We start from the raw sequence: 9,441 nt of genomic DNA, 5'->3' as shown, positions 1-9,441 counted from the left end.
GAGGTTACACGGGGTACCATCGAGCATTGTATCAGACCGTGATCCGAAGTTCACATCGCATTTTTGGGGAGCATTGCACGAAGCGTTGGGAACGAAGCTACGATTGAGTTCAGCTTACCATCCACAAACGGACGGACAGACTGAAAGGACAAATCAGTCCTTGGAAGATCTGTTGAGAGCATGTGTTTTAGATGATAGAGGAAGTTGGGATGATGTACTTCCGTTGATTGAGTTCACTTACAACAATAGTTTCCACGCAAGTATTGGAATGGCACCATATGAGGCTTTATATGGGCGCAAGTGTCAAACGCCCTTGTGTTGGTATAAAGACGGTGAGAATATGATTGTCGGACCAGAGATGGTGCAACAGACCACAGCTAAAGTAAGGAAGATCAAGGAGAAAATGAAGACTTCACAAGATCGCCAGAAGAGTTACGCGGACAAGCGTCGCAGACTTTTGGAATTCGAACAGGGTGACCATGTATTTCTGAGAGTCACACCTACTACTGGAGTAGGTAGAGCCTTGAAATCGAAGAAGTTGACTCCGAAATTCATTGGACCATATCAGATTTCTGCACGAATTGGGCCGGTTGCTTATCGGATTGCATTACCTCCGATACTGTCCAATATCCATGACGTGTTTCATGTGTCGCAGTTGAGGAAATATCTCGCAGATCCATCTCACGTGATCGAACCAGACACAATCCAGCTAAAGGATAACCTGTCGTTCGAAGTACCACCCGTGAGAATTGATGACAGGAAGATTAAGCGGTTGAGGACCAAGGATGTTTCGTTGGTCAAGGTGATCTGGAACCCAATTACTGGAGATGCGACTTGGGAACTGGAGAGCAAGATGAGGGAACAACACCCAGAGTTATTTATCGATGCATAGTTTCGAGGACGAAACTAATTTTAGGGGGGGAGTAATGTAAGACCCATAATTTTAAAGTACCCTTTTATGTATTTTTGGTATATTTTGGATTTTGGCTCGGAGGCTTTTAAGCCAAAGTTAATAATATTTTGGAGTTTTATAATCAAAAAGATATTTCGATGCCAATTAGAATTTCTCGTCGATAAATAAATTGAATTTAACTGCGGAAAATACTTTACGGTTAATTTAAGGCGTTTCGGGTGAAAAGGTAATTTAATAAATATCTAGATTTTGAGATATTTGTTAAGTTATATTTATTTTATATATATATGTTTGCTTGGAGGGAAAAAGAAAGGAAAACTAGAAGGAAGGAAAAGGAAAAGAAAATAGTATATAAAGGAAGGAAGGAAAAAGGAAGAAAGGAAAAACAAAGGAAAGAAAAAGAAAGGAAGGAAAATTTCAAAACTTCATCTTCTTCCTCTAACCGTGACCCATTTTTCTCCTTTCTCCCATTTTCGTTTTCGTCGCTTTCTTTTCTTCAAAACTAGTAACCCAAGGTTGGGGGAGAGTTAGATCAAGGTTTTTGCAACTCCACTCTTCCTCTTTGATTCGAAAACGAAGAAATACGGTTTTTATTTACCAATCGATTGAATTCAGCCCAGGATTCTGTTTTCATTAAGAATCCCTCACCAAATCGATTAGGAAATCGATTGGCTCGAGACCAGGGGCTCAGGAACCAATCAATCGATTTACCAATCGATTGAATTCAGCCCAGGATTCTGTTTTCATTAAGAATCCCTCACCAAATCGATTAGGAAATCGATTGGCTCGAGACCAGGGGCTCAGGAACCAATCAATCGATTTACCAATCGATTGAATTCAGCCCAGGATTCTGTTTTCATTAAGAATCCCTCACCAAATCGATTAGGAAATCGATTGGCTCGAGACCAGGGGCTCAGGAACCAATCAATCGATTTACCAATCGATTGAATTCAGCCCAGGATTCTGTTTTCATTAAGAATCCCTCACCAAATCGATTAGGAAATCGATTGGCTCGAGACCAGGGGCTCAGGAACCAATCAATCGATTTACCAATCGATTGAATTCAGCCCAGGATTCTGTTTTCATTAAGAATCCCTCACCAAATCGATTAGGAAATCGATTGGCTCGAGACCAGGGGCTCAGGAACCAATCAATCGATTTACCAATCGATTGAATTCAGCCCAGGATTCTGTTTTCATTAAGAATCCCTCACCAAATCGATTAGGAAATCGATTGGCTCGAGACCAGGGGCTCAGGAACCAATCAATCGATTTACCAATCGATTGAATTCAGCCCAGGATTCTGTTTTCATTAAGAATCCCTCACCAAATCGATTAGGAAATCGATTGGCTCGAGACCAGGGGCTCAGGAACCAATCAATCGATTTACCAATCGATTGAATTCAGCCCAGGATTCTGTTTTCATTAAGAATCCCTCACCAAATCGATTAGGAAATCGATTGGCTCGAGACCAGGGGCTCAGGAACCAATCAATCGATTTACCAATCGATTGAATTCAGCCCAGGATTCTGTTTTCATTAAGAATCCCTCACCAAATCGATTAGGAAATCGATTGGCTCGAGACCAGGGGCTCAGGAACCAATCAATCGATTTACCAATCGATTGAATTCAGCCCAGGATTCTGTTTCATTAAGAATCCCTCACCAAATCGATTAGGAAATCGATTGGCTCGAGACCAGGGGCTCAGGAACCAATCAATCGATTTACCAATCGATTGAATTCAGCCCAGGATTCTGTTTTCATTAAGAATCCCTCACCAAATCGATTAGGAAATCGATTGGCTCGAAACCAGGGGCTCAGGAACCAATCAATCGATTTACCAATCGATTGAATTCAGCCCAGGATTCTGTTTTCATTAAAAATCTTCACCCCAATCGATTTCCCAATCGATTGGCTCAGTGAAAATCCTCATTTTTAGTTGTATGATTAATTGCTCATGAATCTATCCATGTCTTGTTTTATTATGTGTTAATTAGGAGATCGAGAACTGCATTTTACCTTCATTTTCATTGGCAATGTACTGTATGAACTTTTCGCATATTGAAAATCCTGTTAAGGTGCATGCTTAGTTGAAAAGTTGTTTTGAGCATTTCAAAAACTTAATTGCTATGTGTTAACTGTTATTTTCTGGTTGGTGACCCTTTACACTATTGTGGAAATCTGGGCTTTGCCCTCAGATGAGAGTCAGGACGGCCCTACTGGTTCGTACCCTACGGACAGGGATGGAGATGGGAACGCTTGACTGCTGTTGCGTTAGGAGGATCTCACGGGGCGCGTGGAGATTACTCAGGGGGTATAGCTTTTTGGTAGGATGATCAGATTAGGATGATGTATAGGGACTAGGGGTCCTTCCTTTTGGTTTGGAGTATATTAGTTTTGGAAAACTGTACTTATACAAATATTATCAGTTTGATATCATCTTTGGATGGGTTCCATGTACCATTTGATGTTATGTAAAAATGTTTTGGGTTTATAATCGAAGAAACTTTTCCGCTGCGTAAATTATAATGACTCAATTATTTATCCAAAAGCATTTCCTCATTTGTTTTACTTTGTTTTATTTTAATTTCTTTCAAAAAAAAAATATACCCTCGCTTAGAAAAACGGGGTGTTACACTTGAGGTTCTTAAAAAATTCAAGGTGATGGCAGAAAATCAGAGTGGTCTTAATATGAAAATCATTAGGACAAATAGAGGAGGAGAATATAACTCTCATGAATTCCATGATTTTTGTGAAAAAGAAGGAATGTTGCATAAAGTGACTGCACCATGCACTCCACAACATAATGATACTATTGAAAGAAGAAACAAAACTATATTGAATATGGTTAGAAGCATGCTGAAAGGAAAGAAAATGCCTCATAAATTTTGGGGAGAAACAATATCAACTACAATGTACATTTTGAATAGGTGCCCAAACAAAAGAATGGACACTAGGACACCTAAAGAGGCCTGGACTGGAAGAAAGCCAATTACGAATCATTTGAGAGTGTTTGACTCATTATGCTTCAGGCATGTGCCAGTTCAAAATAGGAGAAAACTTGATGACAAGACTGAACATATATTGCTGATGGGTTATGATGAAACTAGGGCTTACAAGTTGTATAATCCAAACAAGAACAATGTGGTGATAAGCAGGGACATATTGGTGGATGAATCAAGATGACGAGACTGGAAAATGAGTGAAGTCAGCTCGAGTAGTGCAGCCAACCTAGATAGACCAGTCAGCTCAATCAGTCCAACCAGTATAACAGTAGTAGTGGAACTGGATGAGGGCCACCCCATAAGGACAACAAGTCAGCCAACTTCTGAACTTGTAAGAAGATACGAAAGAGCCAGAAAGCCTTTAGTCAAATTGAATCCATATGAAGTGACATATGACTCAGCCATCAATGCAGATGAAGAATTAATTCATTTTTCTTTTTTGGTAGTATCAGAACCAATAAGTGATGAAAAGGCCTTGAGTGATCCTAGATGGAGATTAGCAATGGAGGAAGATCTCAAAGCCGTAAAAAACAAGACCTGGGAGCTGATAACCTTGCCATTAAATAAGAGACCAATTGATGTGAAATGGGTCTATAAACTAAAATTAAAGCTTGATGGACAGATTTCTAGGTACAAGACCAAACTTGTAGCAAAGGGATTCATGCATAAACATGGACTGGATTATGATGAAGTGTTTTCCCCAGTAGCTAGAATTGAAACAGTAACGTTGATAGTCTTAATGCATAGTTACAAAGGTTGGTTTATGCATCAGGTAGATGTCAAATCAGCATTCTTCAATGGATCAATAGAAGAAGAAGTGTATAAAGTAACCACTAGGACATGAGAAAAAAGGCAAAGAAAATCTTGTATTCAAACTGAAGAAAACTTTGTATGGCCTGAAGCAAGCTCCTAGGGCCTAGAACAAGAGGATTGACAGATTCCTCATAGAGCGCCAGTTTGAAAAGTGTGTAAATGAGCATGGAGTTTATGTTAAAAAGGCAGCAGCAACACCTGCACTATTGATATGCATTTATGTTGATGATTTACTATTGACTGACAATGATGAAACACAAATTCAGAAGTTCAAGATCAAAATGGAGGAGGAGTTTGAGATGACTAATTTGGGCATGTTGTCATATTTCCTTGGCATTGAGTTTGAAACCAGAAAAAAAATTTACGCATCAAAAGAAGTATGCAAATGATGTATTGAAAAGATTCAAAATGCAAGATTGCAATGGAACTAGTACCCCATTAGAAGTAAGGTTAGTGCTGTCCAAGGAGGGCAATGATGAACTGATTGATCCTACAACCTTCAAGCATATTGTAGGATCCTTGGGGTATTTGTGCAACACAAGGCCACATATTGCATATAATGTTGGGGTTATTAGTAGATATATGGAGAAGCCTAGGACATCACACTACATGATAGTAAAAAGGATTTTGAGATACATCAAGGAAACCATTGAGCTTGGCCTGTTGTACCCCATAAATCTGAACGAAGATGAAGTTGAACTTGTTGGCTTTACTGATGTTGACTTTGTAGAGACAAAGATGATAGGAAAAGTACCACAGGCTATGTGTTTATGATCAATACCTCACCAATCTCATGGTGTTGAAAGAAGCAAAACATAGTAGCTTTGTCCACTTGTGAAGATGAATATGCGGTTGCATCAATGGGAGCTTGTCAAGCATTGTGGCTGGCTGAACTAATGACAGAATTGGGACTGAAGAATGGATTGTTTCCAGCCATGAGTTCCCATATTACATAAGCGCTCTTGGGTCGACTGGCAGTGAAGTTGAAGATAAACAACAAATCAGCAATAGATCTAGCAAGACATCCAAGTGTTCATGGAAGGAGCAAGCATATAAAAATAAGGTTCCATTTTCTAAGAGATCAAATAATGAAAGACAAGATAAAGCTAGAGCATTGCAGTACCAATGATCAAAAGGTTGACTTCCTAACCAAAATCTTGAAAAGGGTGAAGTTCCAAGAGATGATGAACAAGCTTGGATTAACATCAATTGAATCACTTTGAATTAGGAGATATGTTAAATGTAATTGAAAGTGTAATTAGTTAGGAAAGTTAGAATACAGTTAGAAGTTAGATAAGTTTGTTTTGATAATTAGTGTGCAAATTGTTTGATATAAATTTCTGATACAAAAAACATTCTTGGTAAGTGAATAGTCAATCTTCATTTATTAGAACATTTTATTTTACTCTCTTCTTCTCAATTCCAATTTTTCTTAGTTTTACAACTTGTTCTAACAATTATTCTTACTTCTGAGCTAAAAACAAAACTAAAGGATAAAAATGAAACGAAGTACAACCATCAATTAAGCAATCGCATAAACTATGATCAAATTTGTAAAATGAGATGCAAGATCCCTTGAAAGTTCGACTAAAATGTTCAATTGATAAAGGAAAAAAAAGTCAAAGGAAAAGGGGTGGATCGATATTTGGCAAAAAAAATAACAATGTTGATGATTTAGTGTTTGATACTCGAAAAAAGGAAAAAGAGGTTTGGACTATGGAATTGATAAAGATGGTAAGATTATGCTAATATGGAAGGTGGTGGTGTTGTCAACAAAGTGTCAAGGGAGATAGAGAGACAATGATTTCATATGGTAAATGTATTATAACATTTGTGCACTTATTTAATTGAATAGTCTTGTAACGTTTGGAATGTGGAATTTCAACACAACTACAATACCCACTTTTACTCATAACTTACATCTTAAGTTCAATTAAGAATGGTAATAGGTTTCCGTGGATACATATAGATATAGGTGTAAATTTTACAAATGTACTAATTATTAGTTTTGGTGAATATGTTAGAGAGGTAAACAAAATTTCATAATTAAAAATGTTTCACAAAATAAAATTTTCAAAACTAAAAAGTATTTACAATTTTGTGGATTTAGCGGGATCTATGGGTCCATTTATTCAAAAACAAATTTTGATTTTTTTAAATTTCGACAAAAAATTTGAGCTTTCTTGAGAAATAAATTTTTTCGATAATTTTTTTTGATAAAAAATGATTTACATATTTTTTTATTTTTTTCTCAAAATTTTTTCGATTCAAGAAAAAATAATTTAATTTTCAATTTTTTATGAGAAAAAAATATATTATATATATATTTTGAGAAAAAAAAATTTGGAATATTTTTTAAGAAAAAAAATATCAATTAACAAAACATTGAACTCAAGAGCTCCCTCACTTAAACTCAAAGAACATAATAAAATAATAGATCGAAACTTTAAAAAATTATTTTAATAAAAGACCTAATATGAGAAACTTAGTAGAAGATTTTATAAAAAAGACTTAATTGACAGCTCTACTACAGTATTCACACCCCATCATAATATTGGATAAAAACAATATTCGTACTTTATTTATATTCATGTAAATATCTATTTAATGAATATTTAATGAGTATTTAAATATCCATTTGTGTTAATAGATATCTACTAATGTAATCTTTTAAATAAATAAAAAAATTATTTATATACAATTTTATTTTTATTTTGTTACAATTATGTTGAGTTTTCCTGTCTTTTGTTAAAAAAAGAAATTACAAACACATAAAAACATAAAGTATATATCCTTTTATTGGGTATGTAGGCCTAGTTCTAGGCAGCATAATCTTAAGATCTCCAAAGTTGAAAACTGTTTGAGTTGTCATCCTAATGGAAGTATTATACATCTTGAACAACTAATTGTATCGATCACTTGTACAATTATTTTGTAATAGCAACTTTTGTAAATGGTGCTGCTTGACATGTTATTCTAGAAAGTTTGGAAAGTGTGACAAATGCACAATATACAATGTACACTTAAGAAAAAACATTTGTGTAGAAAAAAAGTAAATATTTATATGCAAGAAAACTGAATATCTCCTTTGATGTTTTAGTATATGCTTTTGGACAGTCTTGCTATTTTTTTTATTAGTTCTGTCTTAGCATAGTGAGGGAAAAATGCCTAAAACTAAAAGGAAGCCATTTCCAGAGTAAGCCAACCAGATCTATCTCCAGTAAAGAGCTATATCAATTAACTAATGCAACTTCTTTCTTTGCAAATAATCTACCTCTCTCTGCAAATGAGGACAATATCTTGTAGCCTCCAAAAGCCAGGCAAAAATCACATATTTTACAAGAAAAAACATTTTACAAAGCAGTAAGTAAATATATATATAACTGATTAGACATAATATTTGTGACTTATTTTTTGGATCTATATCTATAAATATGTATGACTTATTTTCTAAATAATGAGTACACTTGTTAATTTTGTAATAGTTCATTGCATCATAAAAATTCTGAATTAAGGCATTTAGTTTTTTTTTTATCTCTTATTATTATTTATTTATTTATTTAAACTAACAATTTATAGTTTTTTTATGAGCAATTTATAGTTCTCTACTCTATTTTAAATCAATCTAATGAATTAGAACTCTGTTCGATGACAATTATTTAAATAAAAAATAGTGAGATGATTATAAATAAAACCAACCAATAATTGCTTAATTTTCTAATATATTTTAAACTAAATATTGAATCAAATCAAAATTAAAAATAATTGTCATCTGTTTTATATTATTAAAAAATGAAAAATGCTGCTAAAAGTGAAAACATAATTTTGAAAGTGCTCCATTTAACTCCTTGAAATTTTAAAATTTGATATTTTATACAAAAAAACATCACTTTTACTTTCCTTTTTTAATTTCTTAACAAGAACCCTAAGAGTAAACACTTGTTAGCATGATTCTTCAAAAAAAAAGATCAACTTTATGATTATTTTCTTAGATGTGTCATGTAACGTATTTGGATACTCTCAATTGAAATTTCTCTCAATATTTCAATTTCTCTTAATTTTATTTTTTAATAATTTTAGATTTAGATTGAAAGTTTATATCATATTGAACACGTATACAAAATTTTACACAAATCTAAAATTATTTGATATGTTATTGACAGACATTTAATTTAATGTCTTATGCACTATTAAACATAGTTAATCTTCATTAGTCTCACTAATATATAAAATAATTTTAGATTTGCGTAAAATTTTATATGCATGATTTATACGATATAAGCTTTTAATCCAAATGATTTTTTTTTTTTTAATGAAATAAAGACAATTGAGGAAGATTGAGATAAATTTGGATTGAGACAATTCAAACTCATATTTATTAATGAAATAGAGTTACTACAATTTCAAATAATCATTCATCAAAAAATAATCAAGAGTACAATTCAAAATGATGGTAAGCATTTAACTTCAATGATTTGATCTAATGATAAAAAGAAAAATATTGTTTTTAAAGACCTACATCATAAATTTTGTTTTAGGCCACAAAATACGTTGGACTGGTCCTGCCAACTTAAACGTAGCTTGACACTCGACAATTAATTCTTAAACTTTGTCTGTGAACCAAATTAGATGAACTTGAACTAAAAACTAAGTTCCTTAACTAAATGAGTTGAATTTGAACTATATAAAATTATGCTCATTTGATTTATAT

This window comes from Cicer arietinum, chromosome 7 (assembly GCF_000331145.2).
Source record: "Cicer arietinum cultivar CDC Frontier isolate Library 1 chromosome 7, Cicar.CDCFrontier_v2.0, whole genome shotgun sequence".
Lineage (NCBI taxonomy): Eukaryota > Viridiplantae > Streptophyta > Magnoliopsida > Fabales > Fabaceae > Cicer > Cicer arietinum.
The sequence above is the reverse complement of the archived record's forward strand: the minus strand, read 5'-3'. Positions refer to the sequence as shown.